Source organism: Trachypithecus francoisi, unplaced genomic scaffold, assembly GCF_009764315.1.
Source record: "Trachypithecus francoisi isolate TF-2019V2 unplaced genomic scaffold, Tfra_2.0 Lachesis_group12, whole genome shotgun sequence".
NCBI classification, from domain to species: domain Eukaryota; kingdom Metazoa; phylum Chordata; class Mammalia; order Primates; family Cercopithecidae; genus Trachypithecus; species Trachypithecus francoisi.
Genome location: NW_022681457.1, coordinates 25,413,703 through 25,429,888, shown reverse-complemented (window position 1 = coordinate 25,429,888; position 16,186 = coordinate 25,413,703). Strand labels below are relative to the sequence as shown.

Sequence of the window (16,186 nt, the reverse complement as noted above, 5' to 3'; positions counted from 1 at the left end):
CCACTGTACTCCAGCCCGGGCGATAGAGCGAGACTCCGTCTCAAAAAAATAAAAAATAAAAATAAAAAAAATAAAAAAATAAAAAATAAACAAAAATTAGCTGGGCATGGTGGCATGCGCCTATAGTACCAGCTACTTGGGGGGCTGAGGTAGGACAATCGCTTGAACCCGGGAGATGGAAGTTGCAGTGAGCCTAGATCATGCCACTGCACTCCAGCTTGGAGACAGAATGAGACTCCATCTCAAAACAAACAAACAAAAAACAAATAAACAAACCAAACACCTAAAGAGCCACTCAGGCAGCAATCTCTGCTGGTATAGAGAGCAAGGTCCCTGAATTCACTGGCCAGTGCAATGAACCCACTGTAAATTGGGCCCCAGTATCTCCTGCTATGCACCCCCAACATAGGTTCTATAAGTTTGGACTTTGTTCCTTAGAAAGGTATATAATGTGTTCTGTGTACAATGGATGTATAGCAAACTAATTAGGGCCAAAGTAGGCTTTGATGAGGATAATTCTACTCAAGCAGAAACTCATATCTGCGCTATAATATAGCTAGAACAGGAGGAAAAGGAAAAAAAAATCTCGTCTTTGCTCTAACATCTTTACTCAACTTGACATATCTTTATACATCCAAACTGTGATAGTTTCTCTCATACCTGTTGAATAAGCAAAATCTAAAAATACTTCCAATACCAAGAGTTAGAAAGGGTAAAGAGCAATGGGAACTTATATCCTGCAGGAAGGAGCTCACACTGGCATAAGGCTATTGGAGAGCAATTCCGCAGCACCTAGGGAAGCCGAAGACATGCATACTCTATTCTATTCCTAGGTATTTGGCCTAGAAAAAGTTCGCACGTTTTTACAGAAAGACAAGTCAAAGTTTTCATGGCAGCATTGTTTATAATACACAAAAAATGAAGACAGGTGAATGGGTACATTAATTGTGATTTAGTTGCTGTGCATACTTACCGCACAGTACTAAAATAACTTCTTAGATCAACATGCAATTCCTAAATTAACAAAGTTAATATCAAAAACAAAAATAGCAAGATGTATGACAGGTCCAGTAAGTTCCCATTTATACACAATTTAAAAATAGGCAAAGCACTATTTTTAGTAGCCCTATTAGTGCATTTATGCACAGAGAGCAAAAATATAAAAACATGCATGGGAATGAAAAGACATCACATTTAGAGGAGAGATTATCTCTGGAGAAGAAAAGAGACAGGATTTAGGAGGGGTACACTGGGAGCTTTTGTTGTATCTATAATGTTTTATTTCTTTTAAAAATCTGAAACAAATAAAAAATATTTTTATCTGAATGGGTTTTGTCACTTTTGTTTGCTTTTCTGTGTACTTAAAATATATCAGAGTTTGAAAAAGAAAACAAAGCATGATGGCTTAGCCATGGATTGGTCTAGATATCCAGGAATCTGAGATGGGAGGAAAAACAAAAATCCATCTACTGTTTTGGAGCATTTTAGTTATTTTTATTCATTTATTTATTTTGAGACAGGGTCTCACTCTGTCATTCAGGCTGGAGTGTGGGGTACCATCACTGCTTACTGCAACCTTGACCTCCTGGGCTCAAGTGATCTTCTTACTTCAGCCTCTGGAGTAGCTGGCACCACAGGCACACACCACCACACCCGGCTAACTTTTTAAATTTTCGTAGAGTTGAGGTGTCACTATGTTGCCAAGGATGGTCTCAAACTACTGAGCTCAAGTGATCCTCCGGCCTCGGCCTCCAAAAATGCTGGGATTACAGGTGTTAGCCACTGCTCCTGACCCTATTTTAGGCATTCTAAATGAGCCTGACGGCCATCACAAACTCTTGGCATGGTGCCAAGCCAAAAGTAAATACAGGCTAAATATTGAAGAATAAACAATAAAAACAATAAATGAATGAACTGAATGGGTTGCTATACATGCCTTTGGTTAATGAAAATAGAAAACAATAATTACCATTGATAATTTGAAATTCAAACCACTTCTAAATGTGAGTCCATGGACAGCTCTGACAGACATCATTAATTAAAAAAAGATTGAAAACAAGTGGGCAAAGAAACCCTTGAAGACTTTAAGATCCTTAACATTCCATGTTTTTTCTTTATTTCAGAGCCAGGCATAGCACACTCATCCCATTCTTGTCACCTAAGGACCAGGAGTTCATTGCCATAACAGACCCCAGGACGCTGCCCACAGCCTGACATATCAATAAGTCTTTAGGTATCTAAGTGAATTAAAGAGCTCTTCTGAGCCTACGTGAAGAATTCGCAGCATTTTTCTGCTCTGTTCACTCGGTTGACTGGGTACATTAAGATTCTAAATCATTCTGTCTTCACGAATGTAGGTTTGTCCCTTAGGGGACAAAAAATTTCCAGGATGATAACCATGATTTCAAACTCCTGATCATTACAGGGGAATATACAGGCTTGATGAAATCAAGCAGAAATCCACTGCCAGACGTTTGTGCCATTATTGATTTTTTTAAATTCCAAATGAATTTTAAAATAACCAAAGTAAGATACATGGCACATTCATCTAAGCCTAGTAACTAAATCCAAAAAAGCAGTTCATAGTAGTTTAAGCAAAAAGAATAATTTTAGAAAGTACCACAGGCCTCCACTATTTGAAATAAATTAGGTGTTTTTTAGTTTCCTTATGTTATTAAAATATTAATTGACTTCTAAATATAATCCTGAAGCTTCCTTCGAAATACCTTCTTCAAGGAAAGGGGCATATATTTATAGCGTTCTTTTAAAGTTTAACAAAAGAAGGATTCAAACTGAGTTACCTCCACTCTGCAAAGTCTTTTTTCAAATGTGTAACAGGATCTTACTGCAGTCACTCGGTCTGCTCTCCACACAAAGAAAGACTGGAAAGCATTTGTGTTATGCTTCTGGAGTTAAAAATGAAGACGCCTTTTTGTTTCCATCAGTTCTTTTTTATTAATAAGGTGGCCACACCAAGTCAGAAATTATAACCATCTGCTTTAGCCATTAAATACAGATTCAAAGGCCTAATGATAAAGTGACCTCTTTATTAACAACAGAAAGCGACAAGTAGCCATTTTCCCAGAGCGTTCACGAAAATAAACCAGTCTGGAGGTCCAGGTATTGGCTGCATCGGTTTTCTCTTCGATTTGGCCTTTATTGTTTTAAATCATTCAGGAAACAAAAAGGGAGCTCAGGAAGTACCTTTTCCATGAGTTTTGTTTTTACCTCTGCTCTTGATGAGATGCCACTTAGCCACCTCACATAACTTGAAGACACAATCTTTGATTCTCCACATCATAGAAGAATCGTCCCCACACACCATCTAACGAGTGAGTAGGCACATGGGACTTATTAGCCGCAGGGAGCATAGCTGAGTCAAAGCCTCAAACAAAGGTGTATAGGAAAACCACAGCTCTGTCAAAGGAAACAATAGTGGAATCACTGCAGCTGTATTTTAAAATGGTAGGAACACAGCCCCTTGTTTTCTTTAATTCACATATTAGAATTTTAATTATCAAGTTGCTAAAGTGTGGTGGCTTTCAATGGAAGTGGGTTTTATCGACCCAGCCTCGCAGAGCAGACAGAAGTCCTTTGTTGCGCTGCCAGATGCACAGAGACGCCAGCATGGCACCATCCACGTCCTCTGCCTCAGATCCTTTTGGCAGGAAGCCTCTACCACCACCTAGAGCACAGGAGTCTCTGGGAGATGAATCTCCCTGGCCCTTGTCCAAGGGGCTTTATTACTGGAAGGACCAGAAAGATCTCTTTACAAACTTGATCTTTCTCCTTGCCCGATTCATAGGCTGGTAGCAGAAGAAACAGCAGAAGACTGAACTGCTATGATGGAAGTAGGCCGTGAAGGATGAGTAGTTCTTGCGGGGAATACTTTGTGAAGGCTGTGAACACTCCTGTCCCACCACAGGGAGAATTTCTCCCCAAGTTCTGTCTTTACTACAAAGTTAAAACCCTCTAGAAACACATAACACCAAGGCATGGAGCCAGCATGTACAGCCCCAACACCTCTTGCTCCTCTCCCTGGCTTCCTGTTTCCCAATTTCCTCACTGTTTCCCTCACTCCCACCACTCTGGACAAGGCAGTCACCATCTGTCAGGTGGAAGAAGACCTCCACAGGGCTGTGGGGACAGAGGCAAGAACACTGGACTGATAGTTCAACAGAGGCCCATGGAAGCCGGCCTGGAGGAGACAGTCGGGGAGCTCTCGTAACCAGCCAAATCCTACAGATCCCCCATAGCGACTTCACCTCCAGGGCCCATGTCCTGTAGTCAGTAGAGTCCTTGCTCTGCAGTAACATGCTGTGCCTCATTAGGAGTGTTAGCGAGCTTCTCGAGGCCTCACTATTCTTCCCCATAAAATAAGAGTGCAGAGTTAGGTCATGTCAAAAGTCCCTTGAAGGTTTAGCATTCTATAACGTTATATCACTTCCTTTATCTATTGCCTCAGTTCCTTCAAGTATCGAGCCATGCAGTTGCAGATGATTTTAAGTCCCTTTCCAACACAGAGGCTCTATGATTCCGTTGATGAAGCCAGATCACAAGCAAGGATCATGCTCTTAATCTCAGTGGCTCTTTCTTTGCCAAATAATGATAGGAATGTACTTCAGCTGAATGCCCGCATCTCAGCTACCAGTACATCTGGTTGGGAAACCTACAGCTACTTCTATCTGCCCACTTGCCAACACGGAAATCTTCAAACAAAGAAAGGATGATTCATGGCATCTTTAATAGGGCCCCCACCTTGACATTAAATCTTGGGCTGAGGTTATCGAAAACAGCAAGTATACAAAGAACTTACTCACAGCCTGAGAGGAAGCCAGAGACCGTGCAGGTGGCTGGAGGGAAAATTGACAAGAATGACAAAGAAAAGGTGCATTGAGTTAATAGAAAATAACTCTGGTATTGAGGAACAGGGGCTGAAAACAGATGTGAGGGGCAGGCCTCATCATGAGGAGTGAAAGCAAGAACCACAGCTGATTTCTCAAACACACACACACACACACACACACACACACACACACACATTCTGTCTCTCTCTCTCAAATAAAAAATATAAAAAAATATAAAATTCACTATGCTGGTTCCAGGGTGTGGGTTGCGGTGCCCTTTAAGGAATATTGTAGAGCTGAAAACTGATTAGACACGGCACCCAAAAACCAGTATTCCAGAAGAAGTTTGAAGCTAAAGACGGCAGTTTCACATACTAGAGGAGGTGCTGAGTATAAAAACATAAGTTCAGGCTCCATCTAAGCTTCATGATCTTTTATAAATTACTAAATCTCTACACCAAATTCCTCATCTGTGAAATGGAGATTACAAATATCCAGTCTATCCAAAACTAGATATTTAAAGCAGGTAAAATACATACCAGTATCTGGGGCACAGCAGACACTTCCAAAAGTTGGAAGTTACTATGAAGATGCATGCAGGTATCAGAGATCAGAACACAATAGTGGGTCAATCCAGAGAGACAAACAGAAATCAAAAAAAAGGCAGGCAGTGGCAAAAAAAGGCAAAACAGTGGGTTACGGGTTGAAACAGGAACTTAAAAGAAATTCTCCAGCATCATCACTTTTAATAAATATCTACTGATGTTACTGATGTTAAGGAGAAGAAAGCAGATTGCCAGATGAGTGATAAAAGATGACCTCACTCATTGAAAGAGAAAGAGACGCAAAAACATGAAGCCAAGGAAGACAGACTATAGAGACATACTCCAAATACTATTATAATAGTAGTTATCACAACTACTAGTAGGGTTACATCAGGTGTTTTTGTTTGTTCATTTATCAATATTTTCCAAATACTTGTTTTTATTTCAAAGTTAATAAAAAATGGCACCTTAAACATTTAATAATAGGCCCTGAGTAACTGTTCTTTCAGGGAAGCTGAAGCCCTGGAGAAGATCATTGGCATTCTGAAATTGAGGCTGTGTTCTAATTATTTGAACGTTCTTAACACATATATGGAGAAACTCACCCAGTCTATAAATATATGTAGAAGGCCTTCCTAATTCAAAAGCATGACATTAAATATTTCAGGAAAAAAAACATAAACTCCCAAAGAGTCTCCATCTCATTAGGGAATTAGATATGCTCACACTAAATTATAACTCAAACAATGCAGGGTGCACTAATGTAACAATGAATTCAAGGAGAGTGATTTGAGCCAGGCTGAGGACAACTGGAAGACTTCAAAAGGCAGGAAAAAGTCACTTTCTGTTGCAGAGACAATTTAATTAAAAAGAAGCTCCTTTCTGCCCCCTCCTCCAGGTAATAGAGAATTCATTGTATTCCGAGGAACTGAAGATCTTACAAGAAGGCAGATTGCATGACCTTCCAATTGCAATAGATTCTTTCAGGAAAGGGAGTAATTAAGATTGCCTAGAAGGGGCTGCTTTATTTCATTGAGGAGGTAACTTTAAACAGGCTGCCTCACCACATGCACCACACTCAACAAGCAAACTCCCTACCCTGGACTCCTATAGGGCCTAATTCTCACCTCAGCCCCAACTTTACCCAGATTCTCTCACCTGTTATTATTAAGCTACTTAGCTGCCTTCCACCCTTCATCCCTAGACCCCAAACACCCTAACAGACTATGAATTCCTTTTGTTCTTTCGTGTATTCATCCACCACTTTCTTCAACACATGCTATGTGCTAGCAACATAAAGACAAATAAAACAACCCCCATCCCCATAAAGTTAATAGTCTAGCAGCAACAACTGACTTACTAGTAGATATTTATAGCTCAATGGCCGACATGTGCATGGAGCATCCAAGAGAAGGAAGAGGATGTGCCTAACCAGCGTGAAGCCTGGCAATAGGGTTTGGAGGACATTGCAAGAAGAGTGGGTGGCAGGAATAAAGGCACTAACCACGGTGAAAAGGGACACAGAGTGAGCAGAAAACCATGTAGCCTGATCTTAAGTGTGAGGCAGAGAGTGGAAAAACACAACCATAACAGCCAACATTTACTGAGGGCTAACCCTGTGTGAGCTGATTAATTCTCACCAACCCATGAGGTAAATTTTATCATCCTAATGTTAGCAATGAGGAAATGAGGCTACAAAGGTTAAGCCACTGGGGCAGTAAAGGAGATAATCACTCTGACATGCTGCCCCCCTAACGTTAGATGGATCAGCAAGGGCTGGTCTGAAAATCCTTTTGGTGTCATGCTAAGGAGCTTGGGCCTTTCCTATAGACAACAGGCAGGCAGTAAATGGCTTTAAGCAGGAAAGAGTCAGATCTGTGTCTCAGGAGGCTACTTCAGCAAGGTATGGAGGACTGATATGAAGAGGGACCCACCCAGACTCAGGGAAATCAGCTAAAAAGTTGTTGCAGTCTTCCTATGAGCAATGTGCAGCCTCATCTAATGGTGCAAAGAAGGAGCAGAAGGCAGTCGGGTCCTGGCAGCGGCTGCAGAGCTCTCGTCTTCTGCAGCTCTCCGAGACCTCTCCTTTTCGCTTCTGGAAACATGGCCTCCGGTGTGGCTGTCTGATGGTGTCATGAACATGTTCAATGGCATGAAGGTGCATAAGTCTTCAATGCCAGAGGAGGTGAAGAAGCACAAGAAGGCGGTGCTCTTCTGCCTTGGTGAGGACAAGAAGAACGTCATCAAGAAGATCCTGGTGGGCAATGTGGGCCAGACCATGGACAACCCCTATACCACCTTTGTCAGAATGCTGCCAGATAAGGACTGCCACTACGCCCTCTATGACACAACCTACAGGACCAACGAGAGCAAGAAGGAGGACCTGGTGTTTATCTTCTGGGTCCCTGAGTCTGCGCCCCTTAACAGCAAAATGACCTATGCCAGCTCCAACGACGCCATCAAGAAGAACCTGACAGGGGTCAAGCATGAATTACATGCAAACTGCTATGAGGAGGTCAAGGACCGCTGCACCCTGGCAGAGAAGCTGGGGGGCAGTGCAGTCATCTCCCTGGAGGACAAGCCTTTGTGAGCCCCTTCTGGTCCCCTGCCTGGAGCATCTGGCAGGCCCACATCTGCCATTGGGGGTTGCAGGCTCTTCCCTTCCTCTCAGACCTGAAGCGCTGGGGAGGATCCCAGCAGAGGGAGTGCAATCCCTTTACCCCAGTTGCCAAACAGACCCCCCCACCCCCTGGATTTTCCTCCTCCCTCCATCCCTGATGGTTCTAGTCTTCCCAAACTGCTTTTGATCTTCTGATTCCTCTTGGGTGGAAGCAAACCAAATTCCCCCAAGGCACCCCAGTTGTGGGGGTGGCCTGTATTTTTTTTAACAACACCCCCACTCCCCACCTGTTCCTCCCCCTTCCTCTGCTGCCAACTTCTAACCGCAGTAGTAACTCTGTGTTTGTCTGTTTAGTTCTGTGTATAAATGGAATGTTGTGGAGATGACCCCTCCCTGTGACGGTTGGTTCCCCTCCCTTTTCCCCTGGTCACTGCTACTCACGGAAGCACGACCAGTAAGGGACCTTCAATTAAAAAAAAAAAAAGAAGAAGGAGCAGAGGGAACAGATGCAAGAAGTATTTGTTGGGAGACATTCTCCATGAGTCCCTTCGGTTTCTGCATATCTTGTGAGCAAAGCACAGGCTGCCCTTATTTCCAGACTAACTTTTCAAAGATGTTTATATGGAGAACAGCCTTGGAAGAAATGATCTCCCTCTGGAGCAAAGGTGAGGCATCTTTGTAACCCAATATAAAAGATTTGGTTTCCTTAAGTTCAGAATTCCTCTCCTGTAACACAATGCACTGCATGTATGGATGTCACCTGGCCGTCTTCATGACATCCTATGGGAGTTGGGTCTTGGAGAAACACTCTGGCTATTGCTATTGCTATGACTAATAACGTTCTTTGTCTTTAACCCAGGAATCCTTAGTCTTTTGCCAGCATCCATGTAACTGAGGCAGGCAAGCTCATTTGCAAGTAAGATAAAGTCTCAAATCCTTCACAGTTCTTGATGATATTTAGCGGGAAAAAATCAGCAGGATTGGTGAATGGCCAAATGTAGAATGCTAGGGAGAAAATGGAATCAAAGATTACTTGTGGTTTTTTTGTTTGTTTGAAGGTTGAAGTTTGGACAGTGGTTTGAATGGTTACTTTAGACAGTGGTGTCACCAACAGAGGTGGAATATAGAACAGGTACAAGAATGGAATATGTAATGAGGCATAGTGTGTGCTGGGGATGAGATAATAATTCAGTCTGGAGATCTATGAGACATCCATGTGGAAGTATCCAACACAGAGCTGAATAATGAAGACAAAAGGGTAAGGGCTGGGGTTAAAGATATATGGGGGTCATTAGCATCAGGGTGTAGCTAAACCCATGATATTGGATAAAATCCTCTTACATATAGAAACCATCATATTCATCCTTAAATCCTTAGTCCCCTGCAGAGAGCTTTGCATAATGTATATGCTCGATAAAAGTGTGTCAATGAAATAGCTAAAAACAGATCCAGAATTAGTTGTATCCTTTATTTAAATTATAATTGCTTCAGCGGTTATCAAAGTAATGCTAATTCAGGTTTTCTCAAATCAGAGTCTCAAATACAGGGTCTGTACATCTTTTTCACATGAAATTACAACCAGTTTCATACACAAATAATTACAAATTCATCATCTCATAGATGTAATATGGAAGCAGAACAAAATTCTAAGACTCATAATTTCATTGATTAAAAAGCAGTATTTTTGGTTATCTTACTGGAGAAAAAAATTCTACTATCCACGGGATCACTTCTACCTCCATTCATTTAAAAACACAAAAAACTGGCTGGGCGCAGTGCTCATGTCTGTAATCCCAGCACTTTGGGAGGCTGAGGCTAGCGGATCATGAGGTCAAGTGATCAAGACCATCCTGGCCAACATGGTAAAACCCCATCTCTACCAAAAACACAAAAATTAGTCGGGCATGGTGGCGTGCACCTGTAGTCCCAGCTACTCGGGAGGTTGAGGCAGGAGAATTGCTTGAACCCGGGAGGCAGAGGTTGCAGTGAGTCGAGATTGTGCCACTACACTCCAGCCTGGTGACAGAGCAAGACTTCATCTCAAATTTAAAAAAAAAAAAAAACCTTACTGAGGATCTACTATGTTCATGGAACTGTGCTGAAATCTGTAAGGGATCTAAAAAGCATAAAAGTCCCTTCCTTAAAGGAAATTACAAAAGCAGGGTGGTGGCACATACACCAGATCAGAATTTAGTTCCAAGTTCCAGATTTAGCAATTTTATGACCTTGAGCAAGTTACTTAACCTCTACAACCTTTAGTTACTAAACTTGTAAAAAGAAAATAGTGAAAACGCATACCTCATAAAAGGCAATGAGACTTACATTTTGTAATACATGTAGAGTGTGTATTATAATACTCCATCAAAAGTGGTGGCCAGTATGATTACCATCATTATAAACTGACTGGGGAAGAAATACTCAAAGAAATACTCATAGAAAAACCACTCAGTGAAGGATAGTGCAGAACATTATAAATGCCATTGAAGTGCTAAAGCACTAGAAACGCAGACCCTTAGGAACCTGTTGAGAACAGCAGTAGTTACCACAGTGTTTTAACTTATTTAAACCAGCCCAACAAACTATGAGTGAATAGTATTATTCCCATTTTCTAGATGAGAAAATTGACACCCAGGCAAGTCAGGTAACTTACCCAGGTTCACCCAGCAGAAAGTGGTGGAGCAGGAAATAAACCCAGGCTGTCTGGCTCCAGAGTCTGATGCCTAGCTGGCTCCTCAGGGAGAATCATGCATTTTTATAACTTACATTTTGAAAAGAAAAGAACTGAACTCTTTGAAAGTATTTGCCTTCAACTCAAAACTATTATACAAATACTATTCTACTCAGAATTGAAAGATTGTTTTAAAATATCTAAACAGGGCCAGGTGCAGAGGCTCACACCTGTAATCCCAACACTTTGGGAGGCCAAGGTGAGTGGATCACCTGAGGTCAAGAGTTCGAGACCAGCCTGGTCAACATGGTGAAACCCCGTCTCTACTAAAAATACAAAAAAATTAGCCAGGCATGGTGGCCTGCACCTGCAGTCCCAGCTACTGGGGAGGCTGAGGCAGGAGAATCGCTCAAACCTGGGAGGCAGAGGTTGCAGTGAGCTGAGATCACACCATCGCCCTCCAACCCGGGTGACAAGAGGCAAACTCCATCTCAAAAAAAAAAAAAAAAAAATCTAAACAGACAAGCAGAGAGACTTTTCTAGGTTTGCTCGGGTCCTATTTCACAGATTCTGACAACTGTGAAGGAAGGAAGATTTAATGCGTCGCACTGAACACTGTGTAAGACAAAATCACGGTGCATCGTGGACGGATGCACAAAATCCAAAGTGACTCAAAGTGTAGGGGTTTGGGCTTAAAGCTCTGAGGCACCTTTATGAAATAAAATGACTCCATTTACCAACTCTCATTTTCTACTTAAGCACTTCCTTAAGCTTAATTTAATATATACTCCTCTCAGATGCAGAGTTTTAGGGGGTTGTTTTTCCCTTTACATGTGAATAATGTAACAGACTGATGGGATATATTCAGCCACTGTGTTGGGCCACCTTGGACTTTCATCAAATTTTGTTTTATTTAATTTTCAAAGACAATAATGATGAAATACCCTAAATATCCAACCACTGAGTAATGGCTAAATAAACCGTGTAGGCTGTGCTCACTCAGTGTTATATCACACAAAACACTAAAGATAACATTTCGCCAAGCAAGGTTGCATGCGCCTGAAGTCCCAGCTTCTCAGAAGGCTGAGGCAGGAGGATCACCTGAGCCCAGGAGTTCAAGTACAGCCTGGGCAACATAGAAAGACCCAATCTTAAGAAAAAAAAGAAAAACAATAGCTATAAAGACTTGAAAAAATAGTATTATATATTAAGTGAAAAAAAAAAACTTGCTACAAAATAGCATCGACAAGATGATTACATTTATGGATGAAAATGTATGCATAGGGCAAAAAAGCCTGACGGAAATGTACCAAAATATTAAAAGTGATTTTTTGTGTTAATAATTTGAGCCTGGGGAGATTTAATAGTCTTTCACCTTCCCAATGTTTCTTTATTTTCTGAATTTTCTTTGATACATATATTATTTTTTAATTGCAGTAAATCAATATAAAAACAAAAAAGTTCAGTGTGCTATCCATCGCACTACAGAGCCTTCTTACACTTTTTAAGTATTCAGAATATTTGTATTACAGACAGATTAGTGAATAGATGCCAAACTAGATAGATAGATAGATAGATAGATAGATAGATAGATAGATATGGAGACAGACATTCTTTTACCAAAACATTACAGAATAGCTCCTCTTAGAAATACAGTCAAAACCTGGCTTCCCCGTCCAATTCAGCTGTCTCTTTCTTTAAACCAATGAACCATCTATTTCTTTAAGGTAAATGTTACTTAAAAGCATCTTAGATGGATAGATCTGACTTTTTAAGCCCTAAATAGAGGGTACAGGTAACCAATTAATGCATGAATTACAGCCATGCGTCGCTTAACAACAGAGATATGTTCTGAGAAAAGCGTCCTTAGTTGATATGCTTGCTGTCATGTGAACATCATAGAGCGTACTTACACAAACTTAGATGGTATAGCCTACTCCACCCCTAGGCTTTACGATATGGCCTATCACTCCTAGGTTACAAACCTGTACAGCATGTTATCACACTGAACACTGTAGGCGACTGTCACACAATGGTATCTGTATAGCTAAACATACCTAAACATATAAAAGATGCAGTAAAAATACAGTATAAAAGATTTAAAATGTTACCCCTGTAGAGAGCACTTACCATGAATGGAGCTTACAGGAATTAGAAGTTGCTCTGGGTGAATCGGTGTGAGTGAAAGTGAAAGCATAGGACATTACTATACACTACTGTAGACTTTATAAACGCTGGACACCTAGGCCACACTAAATTTATAAAGTATTTTTGTTTCTTCAGTAATAAATTAGACTTAGCTTACTGTAACTTTTTTACTTTATAAAGTTGTTATTTTTTAACTTTAGACTCTTTCGTAATGCTTAGCTTAAAACATAAACACATCGTACAGCTGTACAAAAGTATTTTCTTTATATCCTTATTTCATAAGCTTTTTTCTATTTAAACATTTTTAAGTTAAAAATACACCACATCAGCCCAGGCCTACAACAGGGTCAGGATCATCAATATCACTGTCTTCCACCTCCACGTATTGTCCCCTAGAAGCTCTTCAAGGGGCAATAACAATGCCTTCTTCTGAAATACCTCCTGAAGGACTTGCCTGAGGCTGTTTTACAGGTAATGTTTTATTTTAGAAGCAAAAGCAGTACACTCTCAAATAACAATAATAGAAAGTATAGGAAATACACAAACCAGTAACATAGTTGTTTATTACTATTATCAAGTATCAAGTATACTATTATCAGTATACAATTAGGTATACGTATATAACTGGCAGTGCTATAGTTATACAGGACTGGCAGGGCAGGTTTGTTTACACCAGCATCACCACAAACACATGAGTAACGCACTGTACTACAACATTACAACAACTACAGCCTCTCTAGGAGTTTTTCAGCTCCATTATAACCCTATTGGACCACCATCTTATATGCAGTTCTAACGTTGACAGAAAGATGATTACGCAGTGCCTGACTGTAGCTACCATACAAATGTGACAGGAAGAGTAACTTAGCTCATACACAATTACATGCATACTTAATTTTTAAGAGACAGAATCTCGTTTCTGTCACCCAGGCTAAAGTGCAGTGGCAGGATCACGGTTCACTGCAGCCTCGACCTCCTGGACTCAATTGATTCTCCCACCCCAGCCTCCCAAGTAGCTGGGACTTCAGGCACACGCCACTGTGCCCAGCTAATTTTTGTATTTTTTGTAGAAACAAGGTCTCACTACGTTGGCCAGGCTGGTCTGGAACTCCTGGCCTCAAGCAAAAATACACACTTTCTTTTGGCAGCCACAAACAATTAGTTATCAATATAAATGTCAATATGACACACTGAAACTGCTTTTCAGAAAAGGTTATCCAAACTTAATTTTGTCAGAGAAAAAAACCTACTCTACTGGCCAGAAAGTACTGAGTTCAGTCCAACGAAATCACTAGAATAGCTACACAAACTACATAGTGAACTTTGGAGGCTGTTTCCATCTGGAAATGTGCATCATGTACACATTGCTCCATATGCCACCAGTAATGTTTTAACCACTTTCAAAACACCAGCCATAACACAATCCGAAAAAGAATAAGAGTATGCATATTTTTTTAAAAAGAATACAATTATTGGAAGAGCTTTGGGAAATTAACGCAGCCCTACTGTGGAGGTCAAATTCATACGCAGTATAAAATGAAAACAAATCTGACATACTGAACACTTGTCATGTGGCTCTTATAGGGTAAGCACAATTTTCAAAGCTGGATAGAAACTGGAGTTCAGTGGAAAGTACAGATGATTGACTACCTTTCTTTATGGGGAACAGAAACATTCTCTTAGACCCCTGCTGCTTTGGCCAAGTTAAGCTCAGCCTCCCCTGCCATTCATCCAAGACAGGGCACCAATGTCTTGATGCTGGTTAACAGATAATTCAAACAGGCACACACACTTCATCACTGTAAGAGGTACCTCTATGTGGTTGTCAGCCTTTAGCGATATCAACTCAACAGGCCCACAAGCTTTTTACAAAATAAACACAAATTAATTGGGAGACAAAGATGGAGGGATAGGAGGAGACATTTTTTAAAAAACAGAAAGTCAATTGCATTAGTGGTCACAAAAGAACCAGGGGTGTTTTTGTTTGATAGTGGATCAGCTACATGCAGAATGTTAACCTCTTTAAATAAGGCATTGGTGATTTTAAGAAATTAACTTTAGGTCTGATTAGTGCCAAGTGTAGAATTTCTGTAAGAAGATGTCATGGAGTAGAGAAAAATCTACAGTGTCTGTTCCTCTTTCTGTTTATAACCTCTGGACTTTAGTATCGTCTCTTGGGCTATCTGCAGAGGCCTTTTTATACTCATCCATTCAGAATTCCCCCCTGCTAATTATAAAATCTTAAGAAACTGGCTATAGGAAAACAACTTTTGGTCATAACTTTTTGCTCCTATTTATTAATATATCCTAACTCACTTGGCATTCCACATCTATAGATGCTATTTATGGTTCATAAATGTAGTTTTCCCACTGGTTCAGATAAGCAGGTCCTAAAAATGATATAAGATGTGCTTTTTTCTACAAAGTCTCAAAAGCCATCAGATACTACAATGAGAGTGAATCATGGATGGACTATGGGGTTGAGGCTTAGGGCTTGGACTCTGGAATCAGGCAAACCTGGATTCAAATCCTGACTTTGTATATCAAGTTGCGTAACCTTGAGCAAGTTCTTTAAGTTCAAAATGGTCCTGACCCCAGTGGGGCTATTGGGAGGATGGAATGCAATAGTTTACAAAAAGCAAGCAGCAGATCTGAAATTCTACCTCTTGGGGCCACCTAAGGAACAATGTTTTCAAATTATAAAATCTCTGCTGGGAGACAACAGAATCAAGAAGAGAGTGTTTTCACTTTAGTCACTACACAAATTAAAGTTGCTGTGGGGCTAGTGTCAGCTTTACTTTTACCTAAATGTGTGACATATTAATCACTCCCAAGTTCCATTTCCTCAGCTTTAAAAGAAGAGGGTGGTCTCAATGAAGCTCTATCAAGATCTGAGTACTTGCAAACATGAAATCCACATTACTGTGTGCAGCCTATATTGTCCAACAACACAAGTGCCTTTTAACAATGAAATCATATTCTCTTTCCATCTACTTTTCCCATACTTTAGAGTATTTTACTGCACTATGAGCTTCTCAAAAGGAAAGACAATGTCTTGCCTGTTGTTTCTACCCATAGTGCTTCTAAGAATATCTGGCACACTACAGATGACCGAGGAATAAATGAGCGACTGAATCATCTCAATATCCTCCCTAAAGGCACATAAATTTTGCACATAGTAGGTATCAAAATACATTTGTTGGAAAAATGGATTTGAGCAAAACTGGGAGTGCCTTTATAGGTAGGGACTTCCTCTTACTCATCTCTGTAGCCCCTGGGCCTGGGCAGAGCCTGGCACAAAGAAAGGAGGATCAACTAATCTTTTGGTTCTGGAGACATGCTAGCAATTGACCTACTC

At 40.7% G+C, this 16,186-nt stretch overlaps 1 protein-coding gene and 1 pseudogene across 2 annotated transcripts in view; one reads left to right on the top strand and one right to left on the bottom strand.

Moving 5' to 3' along the window:
- Positions 1–16,186, bottom strand: part of ROR1 (receptor tyrosine kinase like orphan receptor 1) — a 428,145-nt gene that overhangs the window by 350,759 nt on the left and 61,200 nt on the right. The window lies entirely within an intron of this gene.
- Positions 7,496–8,502, top strand: LOC117092027 (annotated as a pseudogene). Its single transcript, XR_004440602.1, has one exon. The product of XR_004440602.1 is annotated as a cofilin-1-like (transcript).